Here is a 22,268-nt window from a genome sequence, read left to right on the forward strand (position 1 = left end):
AATTATTATGCTAATGGGAGCATAATTATTATGGAAAGTGTTGCAAGTTGGCAATGTTAGTTATAGAAAACAAAAGTTTCAAATCGCAAAGTCGTAGGGTTTGAAAAGCTGTTTTGCTATAATTAAGGGAGAGGAATTTATACTTCGTTTCTAATCTAAAAGCTTAGATTGTGAGATTTTAATCAAATTTAGCCAAATATATATATGAATGTTATGTTGGAATGGTTCAACATAAGGAAATTCTATATAAGGAAAGGTTAATTGCGTTCTCAAAATTTGGTTATGATTACGGCATACCTCTTCATAATCAAAATTTTGAGAACATGGCAAATAGAAATATTATAGGAAAAGAATGGTTAAGTATCATTCCTTTATGTTAGACATTATGAATCGTATCCCATATACTTCGGGTATAGGATCGATTGCATATGCTATAATATTCTTGTGTTCTAGTTTTCCAATTACCTAAGGCATTAAGAGGGAAAAAAGGAATAGAACTGAATTTCACTAAAGTGGTTAAACAACTGTTAAGGATAATCTAAGGTTCGCTAAAGATTGGTTTCTTAAGGACAGTTGGTACTATAAAAATACATGGACCATATTGACATATTCTGAAGAGAGGCAACTCTTGTTCAGAAGTGATAGTCAAAATGGGAATATAGAATGTTTCCATATTGGGAGTTGATGAATAGATGTTAAAGTTAGAAAATTTCATGCAATAAGGATGTTCAAAGGAATGCAATTTGAATTTGAGACTTCATTTCCATGGAATTTTCTTGTAACAATCTCCAAAGGAATATTATGTAATATTATCGGTCAAGTCTCTGTGACTTTTGGCACCTAGACATTACAAAAGAATCATTGCATGAAATTTTAGAGTCTAACACTTTGTAGCAGTGACAAGAATTTGGAATTATTACACTTGCAATAAGAATTTGGAATTTTGAATTGTGCATCATTGAAATGTTTTTCAATTGATCTATTTAACAAATTAAAGACCATAGACAAACATAGTGTGCATGCTCGGTGCATGGGATAACTATTGTCTAGACAAATATTGTTTGTATGATCTGAGCATGGCATAACTATTGTTTTAATTCAAGTAATTAGTTGATTATTTGAAACATTATACAATGAATGATGAGTAATTAATGGGTCGGTAGTTTGTCTAGGACAAAGTGGCGTCAGTGTTCATGAGTACTCCTGGAATAAGATTCGAGTATTGGATTCAACCCACACTCATTTGAATCACTTCATGGATTTTATCACGAGTGATCCTGAGATGATAATATATTATATTCTTCAAACTGATACATGTGAGTTGTAGTTGTGATTCGGTTGCACATTGACATATGTAAATGCACCAGTAACTTGGATGTTATAAAACATATCATTGTGTGTAATTTGATGAGTAAGTACAAGCGAGCACTTGGGTCGAATTTTATACGTTCCTTTTACCCTATGTGGCAAAAGCGATATCTGTGGGCCCCTCGATGACTTAGTAATGCCACCAGGTCTGGAATGATTTGATTTGTTCAATTAGTCGGTCGTCATAAATCGAAAATCGGGAAACAACAGATGGACAGAGAGAATGATTATAATCCATGTCTCAGTCTATATGATATCTTGAATGGAAGAATATATGATCCCTTATCCAATGGACGCGTCATTCACTAGGTCAGAGTTCGACAACGACTTTTAAGAGCTACGATTGCTAGTCGGGTTAGAGTCATGATTGCAATAATAGTTATTAGATTTATCCAAGTGGAAGACTGTTGGATTAGGTGTCTAAGCCCATAACTATTATTGGTATGTACTTGATCCGAGAGTAGCATAGTCGATTTGGGTTGCATGGAACCGGAACAATCTAAAGGATGGATAATTGAGAAGAAGTTACTTATGGTTTATTAATATATTAGAAGTTATAATATATTAATATGAAATCATATTATTTAATTAGTATTGATGAATAATTAATTTGGAATTAATTTTGTGATCAAAAGAGACTAATTAAATATAAGGGGTTGATTTGGTAAATCATTCATTCTTAGAAAGTGGGCTTATGATCCATAGTTCTTCTTGTTGGGCTAAACCCATGTGGTAATCCATGGATACTCCATGGAGGTTTTAACCTATGGAGTATGAGAGATATGGAAATTCATTAGAGTTTACATGATGTAACCCTAGTTTGCCACACTATATAAGAACCCCTCTAGCTCATCAAATTGGCACTTAAGTGGCACTATGGAGTGACTAGTGGAAACACAAGAGGACAAGCCGATTTTATTAAGTACTAGTGATCTCTTCACCAGTTCCTCCATTTGTTGGTAGTGTTGTATGATTCCATTTGAGGTGCAACACTTGGGGCACTAAGTTCTTAAAGGTCCAAGGCTTCGAACTACAACAAAAGGTATGTTATTTAACTTGTTTTATTACCGAAGTATCATAGTTTTGTATGCTAGATAAGATAATACCTTGGAAAGTTCAATTTTGCATGTATAATAAAGAAAACATAGAGCCAAGGTATTTAGGGTTGCATGTACACCTTAGGAGTGTTAGACTGCTCAAAATCCAACTAAAGGAACCCTAGCATTCAAAATGGGTTTAATAAACGACTTAATGCATAAATGGGACCTAAGATCTAGTAATGTTTGCAATTTTAAGTCAAATGAGTCCATAACATGGCTAGATCTAACATGACAACCACTGGAATACTCAACTTCATGGGAAACTTAACCATGAGTCCAAAATAAACATAAACCCCAAACAATACATCCAAAACAATAACAAAGCATAGTATAAATTTTATGCCTTCAAATGACTGAAAAGAGTGGGGAGATTCTGGATCTAGGTCTTCACTCAAAGCTATGAACCTTCAACTTCAAGGATTCCTTAAAAGTGTGCAAACTATCAACTCTTAAGGCCCTCCACAAGCTCCCACACTCTCAAGGACAATGATACACTCTTTTAGGGTTTTCTGGATAAAGGAGGCTAGTAAGGAGGCCAGCTAAGAGACTTAAGGCCTTTAAATACGGTGTAACACCCTAAATATTAGGGTTTCCTTACCAACCGCCAACTCGTCAATTTGAGGTGTCCCAACTCGTCGAGTTAGTCCATTAATTATCGCGACCAAAATCCACTCAACACGTCATGCTGAAGCCTTCAACTTGCCGAGTTCAACAGGAAAAATCAACAATTTAAAGAAATAAATTCATACCTAAACTAAGCGTTACAGAAACTAGGTGTTACATGTTGCATAGGTATTAAAGACTTTTTATTGTAGAGCCTTTTTGGTGCATAGATACTTATGAAAGTGGTATTTTTTTTGATGTTAAAATAAGGGAAATTGAGTAATTTAATATGTATATATGTATACTATTATAATTTAATATGTATACGAATAATATAATAAAAAAATGATGTTTGTGTTTGGCAAAAAAAAAACCATTAAATTCAGAATGATCATTACAGATTGAGAAAAAATATTTTTTCTGATAAAAAAATATATTTCAGACTTATATTTCAGAATTATCGAGAAACATTCCGGATTTCGAACTGTAATTTCGGAGTTCGATTTTTTTTGGAATCTTAAGAACGGGTCTAAAATCTGATTAAAAAAATCTGAAATTTCAATATTTTTTTTAACTTAAATTTAACAAATGCTTAAACAAACATACTACATGTGAACTATATACGATACTATGGCATACATATCTTACTGAAAAACGGTGGCATTAAACACTTTAAAATTGACAATTTAATGGTTAGTACAATTTATATTGATAGTCGTGTATTCAAAGTATAATACGTTAAAGGGTTATATTATTTAGTAGTTTCTCTATTTTTTTTATTAATTTTATAATTTTTCTTTATTTCATAAAAAATTCGAACTTCCAATTCCAATATCTTAATCCAAATTTGAAATTCTGATATCCGAAACACAGTCATCCGAAATTTCGAATTTGGATAAGTATCTCAAATTTCATATATCTAGTTTTGAACACCCCTAGTTATAGTGGCCACTACGGTAAGGCTAATGTGGCTGCGGTGGATCGTGGATGAATACTATCCCTTACTTCTTTCATCGCATAAATGAAGCCAATATGCTTCAAGTCCACACCTAACCGACCCTCTTTATGCTTTTTTACTTGTACAATAAAAGAGACTTTTTGCATTAAAAGTGAGAGGTAGTGAGAAGTGATCATTTCATATATAAAAATGAAAGTGGAAGTAGAGGACGGAGAGTAACATATCACGAGGTGGTAGGCTAAAAGTAAGGGATGTGTTGTATCATACCCCATAACTTTGAAATGGGATCCCATGTCGGTCATCATCACCTTCTCATTCTTTCTTGAAAACATTGGTGCCTCCCATTTACATAAATCATTTTTTCGCCATGTAAAACAAATTTGCAAGAGTTTCTCAATTTTGCAATGAAAAATGAGATTTTCTTTTGGATGGTGGAAGTTAGGAGAAAGATATCACTACGAATAGATTTTGAGGATTTCTTACAAACACCTAGTTGCACAGTTGCATGGTGAGTTGAATTTGAAGTCAAACTTTTTGAGATATTTCAAAACCAAAGGATACTGATTTCATATTTCCCTTTGATATCCTTACTAAAGGTTAGTTGATTATATTCCTTCATCAAATTTTTTATGTTTTATTTATTCATTAATCATACCATTTTGTTTGATTTTTTTTTGTTAATATGATCTTGATTTAGAGGTGGCGTTTTGTAAGAATTTTGTTCATTAATCGTGGAATTTGTTGGTTAAAGGTACCACCACTGATTTTGTTGGGTGGTTTCTATTTTTCATGTTGATTTGTTTGATTAAATGATAATGATTTTTTCTTATAAAGACTTCTATTTTCAAATTAATTTTTGTTGCATGACTTTTGTTTTCATATTGATTTGGTTGACTGAATGACTTTTCTTTATCAATATTTACAGAAATTAAATATCTTCCTACCTTTTGTTCCTATCAATCCTCCTACTCATTTAAATGATGACATGTTTCATGTTACTATCATAAAATATCATTTATTTTCATTAAATGAGCATTAAATGTTACACATGTCACCATTTAATTGGGTAGGAGTATATATAGGAACAGTAGGAGGATATTTAATTTCTCTAATATTTATGTTTTCAAGGTAATTTTCTCATGAGATTTCTACTTGCATGGTCTTTAATCTTGGTAAATAGCTTCAACAATGCATTACTCGAAATAAACTTTCTAATCAAAGTATGTTTACGATTTGTGATTCTAATTATTTGAGTCTAATATCTCAATTGAATGTTTATCTATTTGTTAGTTCTATCTCTTTATAATTAAATGGTTGCAACTATGTTTTAAACTTTAATGTTCATTTTGTGACTATACATTTGGGTGATATTAAACAGATGTTGTTTAATATTGCTTGAAAGAAATGTTTTTACGCAAATTGATATGGATATTAGTGTTTTTATACACTAGATTCAAAATTCATATAAGATATTATATGAATATTAATAGATGAAATAAGATGGTCCCATATAAATTTTCTGATTTCTTTTTTTTATTATTATGCAAGGCATGGAATAAACAAAAAGAAATTTGTTGTCATGGATTCGATTTTGGAAACTGTGAATATTGATTAGAAATCTATTTTTTGATGTGCTTCAAGAATTATGCAAAGTGGAGAACTTGAAGTAAGTTAGAACACTAAAAGAGGATGATGAAGAGTGATGTATATGATAGTTTAAAGTATATGTGTTGGGTTGTTGTTTAATTTTCAACCTTGTGGTAAGTTTGTTTGATTTTACTATGGAAATTTAGAAAATGATTTGATTTGCTGTCAATTTTAATTTGGTTTGTTGGTATTTATTATTACTTTTAAACACAAGGACAAATGGTTTTTTTCTCATTCAACACATTCATTCAACAACCTTACCAAAAAAAAAACATGTTTTCAATGGTGTCCAAATTTTTATATAACCTTAAATCATTTAGGCATTTGATTCATCGTGAAATCACTTGGAGGTACCGAAAAATCTCTTGGTCCTAAATGTCTAGAATGACAAATTCTGTAACGCCCCAAAATTTGCAATAATTTTGAACTTTGTTAAGCAACGTATATTAAAATCAAAACCATAACTTTTATTATAGATAAGTTTCAAACCCTACCCCCAAGATCAAGATAAGTCTATGAAAATGGTGTATCATAGAAGATAAAACCAGCCTAGTCAGTAGAAATCACAAATTTTACCCTAGTTAGGCTCATCAATAGGTTTCGAAAAAATTCATGCAGTTACTAGACTTAATTCATGAACTTTGGGCACTGACCACGCCCAAATCCGACCTTCCATGAATTTACTATGATTTTTACAAAATTTGGACAAATTAGGGAAAAACACATAAAATCATAACTTTGTCATTTTGGGTTAATTTGGCATCTTAACCCATTAAGTCCTTAGGAAAATGACCTCAAAGCTAAAAATGAGGTCTTAATAATGGTGGTAGTCATCGATGGTAGCGGCCATTACAGCTGACAATGGTGGTAATGTTTTTATGATTTAGATTGAACTAAAAAACAAGAAAAGTAGAGAACTAGAGACTTACTTGCACCAAGCTCAACGTCACCAATCCAACCCTTCTCTTCCTCACAACAGGTCACCTATCTTCATCCCTTCTCTTCTCGATCTTAATTCTTTCTCTCGGCTATGCTTTCTTGATTACATACACCAAACATACACATACAAAATAAAACTAGTTTAGGCTTCTGTGTTTTTAAGGTCTGTTTAAAGTTTGACTAATGTTTACTAAGGGAAAGGCCAATCATGAGGCGACATTCCTGTCAAAAAATATTGGCTCAAATTTTTATGTTTAGTTTATCCCCTAAAGTTTTCCATGATGATAGTTTTAGTCCCCGTAAATAAAAATCTTTGCATCATAAGATTTCTAAGATGACAATTTCAGTCCCTCTTCTAAATAATGATTAGAATTCCCTCAAATACTAATTTCTTGATTGTTTTTGTTATTAGTTATTATTAATCTTCTTTATTTAAATGTATTTTATACTTATATTCCTCTATTGAATAATTAAAAAGGAGACTGGTTGTTACAACTCTCCCCCACTTGAATCATACTTCTTCCTCAAAGTCTTCATTGATGAACAACTCCAGATAATGCACTCTCATCTCCGCCTCTGGCTCCCAAGTCCATTCTAATCCATTTCGATGCTATCATTGGACTTTCACTATCCCGATCTCCTTGTTGTGCATATTCTTTGTCTTTCTCTCAATGATGGCAATCAAATTCTCAACATAGTTAAGTTGCTCATTGATTTGTATGTCCTCAAGTGGAACCACCACTGTCTCATCCACCTAACACTTTCAAAGCTAAGACACATAGGAAGTTATAACACCCATTTTGTTCTTATAATACAAACGCCTAGTTATGTAAAAAGACGTTTTTGATATAAGACTATTTAAGATAAATAGTCTTGATGAAAGTCGTAGTAAATGTAAAAGAGAGAGTAAATATAAATAATGCCTAAATCTGAATTTGTATGAGGAACTTATGATTTTTAGAAATTTCTGAGCAATAGTGCACAACATGGAAACCGAAATAGAAATTAGTTGATTGTTATTTGAAACAATCTAAACGAGAGTTGAAGATCTCGTAGATATAATTTCATTGATATAAAGGCAGTCGAGAATGGATGTCATATGTCAGCATTATGATTCTTATATGGACTTTAAAAGTCTAAGCCTGTTAAAAATATAACGTTAAAAATAAAGTGAGAATTAGCCGAAGGAGTCTAAATGAAAGTTTTAGATCTCGTCAATATCTATGCGTGGACATAAAGAATGTCGAAAATGGATCTTGTATTAAGAAGTTAAAGAATTTAAAAAATATGAGTTTTCATGATGCGTGCTTCTAGAAGGTGGGATGTGGGCCATAGGAAAAGCAACATATAGCAGCAGGGCCGCCGAGAAACATCAAAGATGTGCACGGCGTGCATCCTAGAAATCCGCCTATAAATAACATTTTACCCCTCATTCACTTCTCACTTCAAAATCCCTCATCGATACAACTTTTGGAGTATTTCTGGGAGTCTAAAGAACTCCACTTCAGTGAAGCTCTGAGGTAGAGGGATAGGAAAATAGAAGTGCTTGGTATAGAAGTCCTGTATGAACAAATCCATGTTCTCGCTAGAAACTTCTTAAAGTTAGGCTACACCTACAACACCTTAAGTGTAACTTATATTTATATTCATAGCCGTTGTTATGAATGTATACATAAGATATATTAGTATTTCAAATTATAATATTGATTGATCTACTTATGTGAGAGGTGTCTAGAATGGTCACATTGGCTTGGTTGTTGGATTTCATAAAAGCTATATATTGAAATGGTCATGCTTGCCAACTGTCCTACCTGACTAATCCTTATTTGATAGAATTCTCGGTATTCATTGGGATTAGTGAAAATATCCAAATTTCATTACCTGATTTTCATATAGATTAATAAGTTATAGTATTATTGGTTAATAATTTTTAGGCGTGTTACCTGCCAGTTGGATTGCCAGTAGAATCACACAAATAACTGTCAATTGTCTGAGTAATTGTCCAGGAGAGTTGCCCCACTATATTGTGTATTACATTACATATTCATGTGCGTTAGGATATAAGAGCTAGTAGAGTAGAGGTGATAGTATAGAATATATGTGTTGACTGTTAGTGTACTCGAAGCAAATAGAGTAGAAAGTATAGCCTCTATGTGTCACACCCCCAAACCAGACGGCGGAAACGTCTGAGGGCTATTGTGACTCAATTGAATACCATCACAATGAATATACATGAATCATAACATCATTCATCACCATGCATTGAAATATTACAACCGGTATTGTTTACATTCAGTACATTGTTTCAAAACATTACATTTCCAAAACATAAGCCATTCGATATTAATTAAACAAACATCATGACATCACTGGATACATTTTTCTTCGATTTACCTGTTACCTGAGAATACAAGTATTTTGGAAAAACATCAACATATGAAATTTTGGTGAGTTCATAAGTAAGGTTTGAAAAGAAATGATTTGTATAATTTTGAAAACCACAGAAAATCCGATATTTTCTTAAAAAAAGTGTTGTATATGAGAAATGAGTGTGAAGATACGTAAGTATTCTTGTTGATTATTATAAACGTGAATAATTTTTAGACTTTGTATATATATCACATAATCAAGAGTGTTGAATTTCCCAGGGAAAACCCGATGTTTTCCCAATACATCAAATTACGTGGCTTAGTTAGTATTATTCCGATACGACGTTGTTTTCTATAATTCCAGGTGACATTGGATTAATTATGGGTTGTGAGTCGTTATAATCACGCATTAATGAGAATGACTAGTTTACAAATATACAAACGATCCCTTAGGCGTCGTCCGTACTACTCACTTAATCCAACCACCCTGACTTCTCATAGCCCCACAACCGAGGAGAAAAGAGGGTACGAAGCCCCCGTTATTTCCATAAGTCGTTCAAGGCGATCGTGAATGCGAAAGGCACTTGGCCCGACTCGCATTTGACTTCTCGACTTTGCTAGCAGTACCAAAGGACCCTTGGGGCCCAACAACACAATAAAGCTATTGAAAGTTCTTTTACACAGAATTAGGTCATATAAGGCCCAATAACATGTAAGTGTGTTCCCTTCGGGCCTAAAGATCATGTCATTGGGCTAGCTAGGCCCAACAAGCACGATTTGAAACTTTTGAGCCCGAAGATGGTGTATTGACTTCTCGTAAATTTCCGCGTGTGTATTGAAGTATCATTGTTTATTGATTTTTGATTCGTTATTGATTCGAGACCGAATCAATTCGTTTGGTAACGATTTTGGTGTTGAAGGTGAATTTGTTATTACGCTTCGTCGGTAGACGTAGTACTCGTATTTTTTTATTTTAAGGGATCTATTGTTTTAAGAATGTGAGTTTATATTCTTAAGCCCTTTCTTGGGTAAAATTTACACTTTTAACCCTTTGAGTAAAAAAAATTTCCGGTTTAGTCCTTAAACTATTTTTCTTGACACTTTAGTATCAAAACTTATTGGAAAGACATTTTTAGCACAAATTTACTTGATAAACAACTTAAGTCCTTCAAAACTGAAATTTTCTCGGTTGAAACCTCCATTTTCGCAACTTTTACAATTTTGACCCAAAATGGAAATTTTTTGCATCTTTAGTCCCTTTTTAATTGGAAAAGCATTTTTGACCCTTGAAATAGATTTGTTACACTAGTAATCCCCTGTCTTACAGAAATGTGCAGTTTCAGCCCCTCCAACTCAAAATTTTCGCAATTTGGGGGCTTTATTGGGCCGAAAAGCCCATTTTGGCCCATTATGTTTAAATTTCACATTTTTAACCCATCAAAAGTGTTAATATTCAGAAAATACATGTTAGAAACTGTTTAGACTCATCTCAACCTTCAGAATCTATATTTTGTCATTTTGGGCCCCTTAATTTTGTATTTTTAGCATTTTGAGCCCAAAAATGGGTTTTTAAGTCCAAAAATGTTCATTTTAACCAACTTGGTTATTTTTCTAGACTTGATTAGTGTGAAATGGTATAAGTTATACTTATTTCATTCATCATATTGTAGATCTCGGTTTTTAGGTTCTTTTGGCTAGTATAAACATCACAATCACATAAGACCATACATATAAGCATAAAAATCACACAAGGCATACATATACTCATAGATCTACATATTTTCTTGTATTCTCCCCCACAAAACTTATAAAAACCGAAAAAGAGGGGGTATGAAGCTCACCTTTGGGTGTGGTTTCGGTTTTTGGAAGAAAATGAAAAGAATTTCGGCCTTAGCAACCTTCCTTCGAAGATTTCGAACTTGGATGCTTCTTAGGTGCTAGATCATGAGTTTGAATGAATTAAGAGGTGATTTTTGGATGAAATGAAGTAGCTAGCTTAAGGATCTAAAAGATTTCTTACCTTAGATGATGATTTTTGTGTAAAAATCCCCTTGATTCCTTCTTAGATCTCGAAATATGGATGAGTTATGATAGTGTTTCCTTGAGAGAAAAGTGAGTGAAATGTGTGTGTGTGTGTGTGCGCGCGCTTGAACTCGGCCGAGAGCAAGAGAGAGAGGGAGAAAAAGAGTATCTAGACTTGGAAGTATGTGAGTGCATGGATGTTTGGGTCTTCATGCATGGATGTCCCTTGAACAATTGTGAGGTGTCACTCATAAAGTCAACTCTCCTCTTCTTTTGGGCTTGGGCCGAGAATGGGGAGGGTGAGAGGAGGTTTTTGGGCTTTTTGCCCTTAAGCCCATGTTATAGCTATGTTGATTGATTTTTAGCCCTAAAAAAATATAAATATGATTTTTATGACCCATTAGGTTAGATTAGGTTAATTATGGTCCAAAATGGTTCATATAATTGATCTATCTCATTCTAGGCCCAATATGGCCCAAAATATGGAATTAAATGGAAGTCAGTCCAATTAGAGCCCATTCAAGAGTTCTAAGCCCAAGATAGCCAAATTGGAAGCTTATTGGTCCATTGGACCCAATAAGGAAGTCCTAGTCCAAAATGGACTTAAACAAGAACTTCTCGGGTTCCCAATTGCTTAATGACTATTTGAATTGCTTGCATGGGGTGTTTGATTGAAATTTTGCTAACATAGAGTATGCATCATACATGCTCTTATGTTTTTGATTCATAAATTGGTTTAAGTGTTGGTTACAAGGCACAAAAATTCCTAATTGTGACACTATGTGAGTGTATTAGTAGAGCCTAAAGTGTAGTGTAATATATTTATGTATGTCGGGCGGGGCCTGTCATGTAGATTGGGAGGGGCCCATTATGTAGTTCGGTGGGGCCCATTTATAAGTAGGTTGGGCGGGGCCCATTATGTAGATTGGGTGAAGCCCATCTATATGCTTGTTGGGTGCGACCTGATATATGTATTGTGATATATGATATTTAGGGGAACTTACTCAACTTCGTGCTTACCCCAATAGATTGTAAATGTTTTTTAGGTACTTCATTGATTTGTAATAAGGGAATGGTTCGAATGTACACACGGGTATTCACAACACGTTTCTGCATAATGTAACTATACTCTGATATAATTAAATAAATAAAAATGAAAAATTTAGGATGGAAATCTAGTACGTTACAAGTTGGTATCAGAGTCGTGGTTTGAGAGAATCAGATGAAAACTCATGTGACTCCAGATTCAAACCGAGGATCTAAATTTCTTAATAAATCATTTAAAGTAAAAGAACTATGTTCAAACGGAAAGAATACAATGCGTAAAGTCATCCAATGCTTAGAAAGGAAAGTAGAAGATGGCCCCCAACTATGAAAGCCTATAGAGGTTGACCCTTCAAATAATTGGTTGTACAGATCAGGGAAAAGGAGGGGCACATTTTTTAAAGCACCTTCAATCTTGTTCAACTGTTTAAAAATTTGAAAATATCAAACCATTAAAACAAAACAATAATATATAAGAAAACAACATATATAACCAAAAAATAGCATATATATATATATATATATATATATATATATATAAACATATTTGAACAAAAATCGACATGTTCGAACAACCCACAACATGTATGTATGCTTCAATAACCACAAAAACAAGTTCACAAATTCTGAAAACAAAGATAAGAAAATCAGGAAAAAAGAACTTGTTCACAAAAACAAGTTCTGATTTTGATTTCTCTCATAATTTTGAAAATCAGGAAAAAGACAGATGAAACACATGAACCAAATAAGAAAGAAAAAAAGTGGATGATGGATCGAAAAAAGCTTTGATGTGTGTAAAATGCACTTGTTTTATCCCTACTTTTAATTAATAAATTTAACACACAAAGGCAGTGAACCTGTCTTTTAGCGGTATAGATTAGTAAGTAAGGTATCGAACTCAGGGAACGGAAAATTAAACTAATAACTAATTTTAACTAAACAACTAATAAAAGTAAAAGGGTTTTCTTCTAGTTTTGCAAGACTAGAAACTTAGGCACACTAAATTAACTAAATAACTAAAGCAACAACTATTCACCAAGTTTGATAAAGATGTTTCTATTTAGGTTCAACCAATTCACTCCTATGGTTATTTGTGTTTATGATAGATTAATTGCTATTGGTTACCAATTAAAATGGTTAGGTTCATGTTCATTACTCCTAACCCTTAGACAATTAACTAATTTAAGCGGTTATCAAGTGTTTAAACTAATTAATTCCCTAGATTAATGATTTGGATTAAATAAGATTTGTAATGGTCAATTAAGTTATTAATTCAATTAACCTCTTGTTTGATGGTTTCTCAAGCAAGCTCACACATTAATCTTCCTATTGTCTTATTAATCTTAGTTTCATAATCATTACTTCTAGGCATATGGTTTAGTATTCACATAGACATATGAGGTTAACAACTAAGAGATGTTCATGCAGCCTAATTGTCTTCCAATTAACAGAAAATAGTAATGATTAATGCATAAGGTTCTTTAACAAACTTAATTTAATGAATCACCAATAAACAATTAATCAAAGTTAAAGATTAAACCATAAGAGTTCCTTGGTATTCCCCAAATAGAAACAAAAACGAAATTAGTTCATAGTTGCAGTAGAAACAAACATAGAAACAAATTCAACTAGATTAGACATCATCAAATCCTAAGCTTAAGTGGAATGATTAACCTAGTTGCTTCAATTCTTCGAAAGGTTGAAAATTAGGGTTCCTTAACGTCTTCTGGTGCTCCTAATCGCAGAAGGATCTTCAAAAATCGCAAAAGGTGTCTTCTCCTCGGATAAAGGTTCGATTTTTATAGATATCTCAAAACAGGGGGTACTCGGCGAGTAGCAGACCCAACTCGCCGAGTAGACTCGTTGTTATCCGTCTAAGATCAGGAAACGTGGTTATCTTCTGGAATATTCAGTTGGACTCGCCGAGTAGTCGCGTGTACTCGCCGAGTAGGTATCATTTTGTTCCTCAATCTTCACTCTTTGGTCTTTAATTGTTTTCCCTTGCTCCCTTTTACTCCCAAGCATATCTTTTGGACTGAAAACAAAATTTAAACAATATTAAGTACCTTTTGTCCATATTATTCACATAACTAGTTAAAAATGAATAAAAATATATACTAAATAATTAACTAATTATGCACATATCAAAATACCCCACACTTGACTTTTGCTTGCCCCTAAGGAAAACTAAATTTTAAACATATTAGAATCACATATGACAATTCCAATCTAACCCAGCCATTATGCCAAGACCGCAACGCATGCATTTGTGTCTAAAAATTTTTCCTAAGGACCTCCCATACTCCAAATACTCACAATCCTCATAAACACTTGCCCACTCATCCCGAACTATGCTCATTTTATGCAACCCTCCGAATCCATCCTCAGAAAACCTCTTTACCCTCAAGATGTTTTTAATTGAGTAACCCAAGCATACATAATCTAGAATTACAACTTTTTGATACCACATTGGAGCTCTTTTGGAATTCTTCACTTCTTTAACATTTGATCTTTAATTTCTTAGAATTCACCACCTTGTTGTTTGATTTTCGGTATCTTCAACTTTTTGAGTTTCTTTGAATTTTGATCTTTTGATCTTTACTTTGATTGCTCCAAAATTATTCAAACTTTTCTTGTAATTCCCTTTTTTTTTACATGTACCTCACTTTTTTTCCACTCAAATCCCTACATGCTTAAGCAGGGGCGCTCAATCTCAACCTTTATTGGCTAACGATAACAATTTTCCTGGATACATTTCAGGTTTAGGCTGCTAAACATATTGCATCCCTCGGGCTGAGCAGGGTTGTGTTTTTGTCCCATGATTTCACTGGAATAAGGAAGCCACAAATGCACTAGAACGTATATAGGCTCAACTAAACATTTGGGTTTTCATGCAATTATCAACACAACTCAAATATAGAATCCTACTTTTTTCTTTTACCAAAATTTTCTAAATTAAATCCTAAGTAATACTTTTGATATGCAAAATTTTTAAATTTAGCCTAAATTAAGATTCTAAATTTTCTATTTATGTAATAACCGCCTACCCCACACTTATTTTATGCAATGCCCTCATTGCATATTATGTAACATAAAAAGAAAATAAAGCGGGAATTGGAACAAACTCCCCTGGGGTAGCAGTTGATAGGTTGATACTCTTCATGCAAGGCTCCAACTTCAGCTGACTTTGGCATGAGAACAGCACATCCATGCCTTGGGTGTCAAATCTCGTGTGGTTGATAACTTGAAATTTTTAAAGGAACAAGCTTCTTTAGAACATCTCCAGAAACAATTCCTCCCAAAAAATATGTAAATGTAGCAGTGAAAGTGCCCAAAGCAACTTCTAGAATTTGAAAATTGGCAGAGTACTCTGCGAGTAATATCGTGGACTCGGCGAGTAGATCTCTTCTCAGAACAATGTCGAGTAATAAGTCAGGTACTCGCCGAGTAGATTTTGTGCACTCGGCGAGTAGATTGGACAGTCCCATAAAAACAACACAAATGCTCCATTCAACTCTAGTTTGGAAATGCAATCTGACCCTCTCTTCTAATTCATCCAGTAATAATACACTCCATCACTCTTGCACGGACTCAATCTTAAGAACAACACGTCATAATTCTTGAAAATCTCTGAATTCCCATTTTGACCCTCAACTTAGCATGTCTCCTAATCTTCTTTCCTGAAAAAAATTTGAACAACCAAAAGTGACACTAATAATTAAACCACCAAAATAACCAACATCCAAGTGCTTTAACAATTGTCCAAAACATAATTAAAATATCATCATAAAAACAAAAACAAAAGAAAACAAGTCTTCATCATTCATCCTCCATATCAGCGCCTCCCGTGCCACTTCCTCCTTCTCCGGCTCTCCTTCTCATCCGCTCCTCCCAATTCATGATATACGGGTATCCGGGACCGGGTCGTGGGGCGATATTCATTTGCTGAAAAAGATATTCAAAAGATTGGTTAGTGTAGTTCACCCCTTGCCCAATGTCATCTAGGTAGCGGCGGTACTCTAATTGATTCCACCCATCATTATCCTCCTCCACCGGAATAACCGGTGGGTCTTCTCGTACCCGTTCGCTACGTTGCCTAACCCGCCTTCCCGGCCAACCCCAATCAACCGCATTCGGGAGATGAATTTCCTTTTGTTTTAGAGCTTCCAACCTGTTTCTAGCCCGGTTTTGGAATGACTTGGAAGTTATCTGTTGAAAGGTAAGCCATGGATTATCATTTTGACTTCCTCCGCGTGAAGATTGCCCCCTTCTGAACATGGTTCCTTTTTGGTTGAACGATGAAAAACGAGTAGAAATTCGGAGAAAATTGGATGAACTCACGAAAAATCGCTTGGCTGCTTTGAGGATTGCTGTGCACGGCGAGTGTGAGGGGTAATGGGTGAAAAACCCTCTTTTTACAGACTTATTATTCACCCGTGTAAATCGGCTACTCGCCGAGTAGAACGGACCTACTCACCGAGTACATCTTCAGTTCCGCGTTTTTTCTGGTTACTCGGGTAGGTACTCGCCGAGTATACGGCCCTACTCGGAGAGTAAACCTTACAGTTAAAATTTTTTTTGTGACAAATTTAAAAAATTTATATATCTTCTACTTTTTAAACCCTCCACCCCACACTCTAAGCATTGCTTGTCCTCAAGCAGTGATGTTCTCAAAATAAATGAAGAAAAGAAGAAAAAAAAATAAAGTAAAACAAATGGAAAGAAAATGCAAACTTGAGACTCGGGTTGCCTCCCGAGAAGGGCTTCTTTTTTAGGGAGTCATTAGTTGGACTCCTCCCCTTCTACGTGGCTGCATTCTTTTCCAACAACATCAATTCTTCCATTCCTTCATCACGGGGAACTCCTTCTTCATATGTTTTAACCCTATGACCATTGACCTTGAAAGGTGTGCCATCTCTTGATAATAGCTCTATGGCACCACGTGGAAACACCATCTTCACTACAAAAGGTCCATCCCACCTGGATTTGAGTTTTCCCGAGAAAAGCTTTAGTCTTGAGTTGAAGAGCAACACTTTTTGACCTTCTTGAATTTTTTTATCTTTGATCCTCTTGTCATGCCACATCTTAGGCTTCTCTTTATATAGCCATGAGCTGGAGTATGCATCATTCCTTAGTTCTTCAAGAGCATTCATTTGCATTAACCGGTTACTCTTTAGTTCATCCATGTTGAAGTTACAACTCTTTAATGCCCAAAACGCCTTGTGTTCTAGCTCCACCGGTAAATGGCATTGCTTCCCATAAACTAACCTATATGGTGTGGTACCAATAGGTGTTTTGAAAGCTGTACGAAAGGCCCAAAGTGCATCATCTAGCTTATCCGACCATTCCTTGCGATTTCCCCCCACCGATTTCTCCAAAATTCGCTTTAAGGCTCGATTTGTTACTTCAGTTTGTCCACTAGTTTGTGGATGGTATGATGTGGAAAACTTATGGGTGACCCCATATTTCTTTAACACTTTTTCCAATTGATCATTAGCAAAATGTGTGCCTCGGTCACTAATAAGAGCTTTCGGGACTCCAAACCGTGAAAATAGTTTCTTTAAAAATCGTACTACTACCCGTCTGTCATTTGTTGGTAATGCTTGTGCTTCCGCCCACTTAGATACGTAGTCCACCGCCACTAGTATGTATTTGTTTCCTTTAGACATGGGAAATGGTCCCATGAAGTCAATTCCCCACACATCAAACACCTCGCACACTTGGATACTATGTTGTGGCATTTCATTTCGGGATGAAATATTTCCCACTCTTTGACAAGCATCACATTCTTTGACAAATTGGGTTGCATCTTTAAAAATTGTTGGCCAATAAAACCCAATGTTAAAGATCTTCTTCGCCGTGTAGTGTGCTCCATGATGTCCTCCCGTGGGCCCGCTATGACAATGTTCTAGTATTTTCCGGCTTTCTTTCCCGAACACACATCTTCGTATGATACCATCCGTACAGCTTCGGAAGAGGTATGGGTCGTCCCAATAGTAATATTTGATTTCAGCAAAGAATTTCTTCTTTTGTTGACTGCTATAGTCGTTCGGGATGTAATTTGTAGCTAAATAGTTAGCTATGTCTGCGAACCATGGCTCTTCTCCCACTGACACCATGATGTACTCATCCGGGAAGTCGTCTCCTACTACATCTTCTTGCAACTGCGGGTTCTCAAGTCTTGACAAGTGGTCGGCTGCCACATTCTCCATTCCCTTCTTGTCTCGTATCTCTATGTCAAATTCTTGAAGAAGCAGCACCCATCGTATTAGTCTTGGCTTGGCATCCTGTTTGGAAAATAAATACTTGATAGCCGAGTGGTCAGTAAAAACAGTAGTTTTGGATAAAACCAGATAAGGGCGGAATTTGTCAAAGGCATACACCACAGCTAGTAATTCTTTTTCAGTGGTGGTGTAATTTTCTTGGGCTGGGTTTAGAGTCTTACTAGCATAATATATGGGTTGAAAGTGCTTATCAACCCTTTGACCAAGGACAACTCCTAATGCATAGTCACTAGCATCATACATGATCTCAAAAGGTAAGTTCCAATTTGGAGCAATAATGATCGGGGCATTAGTTAGTTTTTCCTTTAAAAATTCAAATGCCTCTAAACAATCTTAAGTGAAATTAAATGGTGCATCTTTTAGTAGTAGTTGTGTTAGAGGTCTAGTTATTTTGGAAAAATCTTTTATGAAACGTCAGTAAAAACCCGCGTGTCCTAGAAAACTCCTAATGCCCTTTACATTGGTTGGTGGCCGGCAATGGAACCAAGGGGGTAATTTGGCAATAGTGTCTATCTTTGCCCTATCCACTTCAATTCCCATTTTGGAAATTTTGTGGCTCAACACTATGCCCTCCTTGACCATAAAATGGCATTTCTCCCAATTGAGTACCAAGTCGGTTTTTTCACACCTAGCAAGCATTAAGTCAAGATTAGTGAGACAATCATGGAAAGATGATCCAAAAACGGAAAAATCGTCCATAAAAACTTCCATGAATTTTTCCACCATATCGTGGAATATAGCGGTCATGCACCTTTGAAAAGTCGCGGGTGCATTGCACAACCCAAAAGGCATGCGTCTATAAGCAAAAGTCCCACTTGGGCAAGTGAATGTGGTCTTTTCTTGGTCCATTGGGTCTATGGGTATTTGAAAATACCCCGAAAATACATCTAGAAAACAATAATAGCTATGGCCCGATAATCTTTCTAGCATTTGATCAATAAAAGGTAAGGGAAAATGGTCTTTACGAGTGGCATCGTTTAGCTTTCGATAATCGATGCACACTCTCCAACCGGTTACCGTTCGTGTCGGAATTAGCTCGTTATTTTCATTGGTTATGACCGTCATCCCTCCTTTCTTGGGCACCACTTGGACCGGACTCACCCATGGACTGTCGGAAATGGAATATATAATTCCCGCATCTAAGAGCTTGACCACTTCCTTCTTGACTACTTCTTGCATATTCGGGTTCAGTCTTCTTTGGTGTTGTACAACCGGCTTTGCTCCTTCTTCCAGGTTGATCTTGTGGGAGCAATAGGATGGACTAATACCCTTGATGTCGATGATGCTCCATGCTATAGCTCGTTTCCGCTTCTTCAATACTTGCACGAGTTCTTCTTTTTCAGAATTGGTCAGGTCAGAGGCTATAATTACTGGCTTTTGGTTGCCTTCCTCGAGAAACGCATACTCCAAATGATCTGGTAAAGTTTTCAGCTCTGATTTTGGGCTCTAACTGTTGGACTCGCCGAGTGGAGGTGAGGTACTCGGCGAGTTAGTCGCTGCAATCATGAATTCTGACTTTTCTTCAGATATACTCGGCGAGTAGATCGGCCCTACTCGGCGAGTAGGGCTATTAGATTGCTTCATTAGTTCTTCATACTCCGCTTCTTCCAATAGTCTTTCAATTTCCAGTAAATCTTTTTCTGGATCAAATGCTTCATCTAAATCTGCAAACTTGCTGGAATCGTCAGGTATGTCTTCCTCCAATAGTTCATCAAGCATGTCGATTGAGAATGTCGTGTCGTCACTGGTCCTAGAATACTTCATAGCTTGGTCCACCCCGAATGTTACTGAATCGTCCCCGACCCGCAAGGTGAGCTTTGAGTCCCTCATGTCTACTATAGCGCTTGTCGTGTTGAGGAAGGGCCTTCCAAGGATGATTGGTACTTGTGGATCCGCCTCCATGTCTAGAATAATGAAATCAGCTGGAAAGACAAATTTATCCACCTTGACTAGTATGTCTTCGCATATGCCTCTTGGAAAGGTGACTGTTTTGTTGGCCAAGTGTATTGCCATGCGAATTGGCCTTGGTTCTGGGAGATCTAGCTTCTTGAAGAATGAATAAGGCATTAGATTCACACTTGCCCCCGAATCGGCTAAGGCATATATGGTGGTCAAGATGCCAAATTGGCAAGGTAAGGTTAAACTCCCCGGGTCGCCTTTCTTCTTAGGTAGCCTATTTAGCATGGCAGCTGAGCAATTTTCATTGAGTACCACCTTCTTCACTTCTTCCATCTTCTTTCTATTTGTGAGAAGTTCCTTAAGGAACTTTGCATATTTAGGCATTTGCATGACGGCTTCAATGAATGGGATGTTGATTTGAAGAGTCTTGATGTGATCTAGAAACTTATGGTACTCCTCTTCCTGCTTCTCCTTCTTAGCTCGGGTTGGGTATGGCATGGGAGGCTGGTAAAGTTTTTCAAAAGCCTGTGTGGTGGTTTTTTGTGATGTACTCGCCGAGTCCATACGTGGTACTCGGCGAGTAGGGCTGTCAGAGTGTAATTCTTGGTTTTCTGCTTGCTTTTCGGCCTCCTCCTTCTGTGATTTCTTGGATGAATCAGTCTGAATAGGTGCCAGGGGGTGATTATCTTCCCACTTCTTGTTGTGACAATGTTTATTTGCGCGCCTCGTGGGTTGTTTTCAGTTTTGCTAGGGAGTTCACCCGGTGATCTTTGGTTGATTTGTTGAGCAAGTTGCCCAAGCTGTGTCTCTATATTGTGAATAGATGCTTGCTGGTTCCTTAGCATGGTCCTTGTTTCTTGAATTGCAGCATCATGGTCATTGTGTCTTTTTTCTGAAGCAGCTACAAATTTTGTGAGCATTTCTTCCAAGCTTGGCTTCTTTTCTTGCACCGGCTCCTCCTTTTGGTATAACCCTCTCCCTTTTTGCCTAAACCTTTCCTCCTTGGCTTTCTTGTACTCTTCATAAGGGAGGCAATCTTTCTTTTGTCTTCGCCAGTCTTCATCATATCGGTCTCCACTTGAGTAACACACTTGCACCTTCTTGTTGCCATTTTCATCTAAATCACAATCTCTAGTGAGGTGCGGTCCATTGCAGTTTTCACAACCCACCCGAATAGCATGGATTGTTTGATCCATTTTATCCATCCTCCTATCCATAGTTTTTAACATAGCCATGACCGCGGATAAGTCTTCAGTAGCTGCATAGGCGGCTCCCCTAGTGACATCATGCCTAGGGTTGTGGTATTCTCTAGAGTGTTTAGAGAATTCTTCAATCAATTCTTTGATCACCGGGGGTGGCTTCTTTGTGAGTGGGCCTTGCGAGTCTAGTAACTGCCTGGTTGTGACATTGACTCCATCATAGAAGATGGATACTTCTTGCTGGCTGTTGAGGTCATGGTGTGGGCAGTTTCTTAGTAAGCTCTTGTATCTTTCCCAAGCTTCATATAGAGACTCTCCAGCTTGTTGTTCAAAGTTAGCAATGGCCTTCTTCAACTTGGCTATCTTGGAAGGTGGGCAGAAGTGATCAATGAATTCTTCTTTCATCTTGGCCCAAGTGGTGACTGATCCGGGGGGAAGTGATTTGAGCCAGTCTTTTACAGCACCTTTGAATGTCACCGGAAGCATACGAATTAGCTGAGTCTCGCGGGGCACATTTGGAACATTAAAGTAATCAGCTACATCATTGACTTCATCCAAGTGTTTGTAGGCATCTTCATGGTCTTTTCCATACAAGGGTATTTCCTTAAGTAAAGCTAGGATATGACCCTTTAGCTCGAAAGTAGCAGTCGCGGGAATTGCGGGTTGCACAAGTCCCGGGCCAGTGTCGTCTCGCATCCTCTTCTTCCATTCTCCCATGGGGATTTCATCAATGTTAGCCATTGTGACAGCTAACTCTTCCTCAGATTCGGTTTCGTGCTCGTATGTCGGGTCCTCTTCTTCTTCGGTCTCGTAATCGATATCTTCCTTAGCCGGTT

At 36.2% G+C, this 22,268-nt stretch overlaps 1 non-coding gene across 1 annotated transcript; it reads left to right on the plus strand.

Annotated features, from left to right (window-relative positions):
- Window positions 1-21,682: 21,682 nt before the first annotated feature.
- LOC145071553 (small nucleolar RNA R71) lies at window positions 21,683-21,789 on the plus strand. The gene has a single exon (XR_013690561.1). It is a non-coding gene; the product is annotated as a small nucleolar RNA R71 (small nucleolar RNA).
- Window positions 21,790-22,268: the final 479 nt, after the last annotated feature.

Source organism: Lactuca serriola, chromosome 8 (genome assembly GCF_051521515.1).
Source record: "Lactuca serriola cultivar US96UC23 chromosome 8, Lser_US96UC23_V15, whole genome shotgun sequence".
Lineage (NCBI taxonomy): Eukaryota > Viridiplantae > Streptophyta > Magnoliopsida > Asterales > Asteraceae > Lactuca > Lactuca serriola.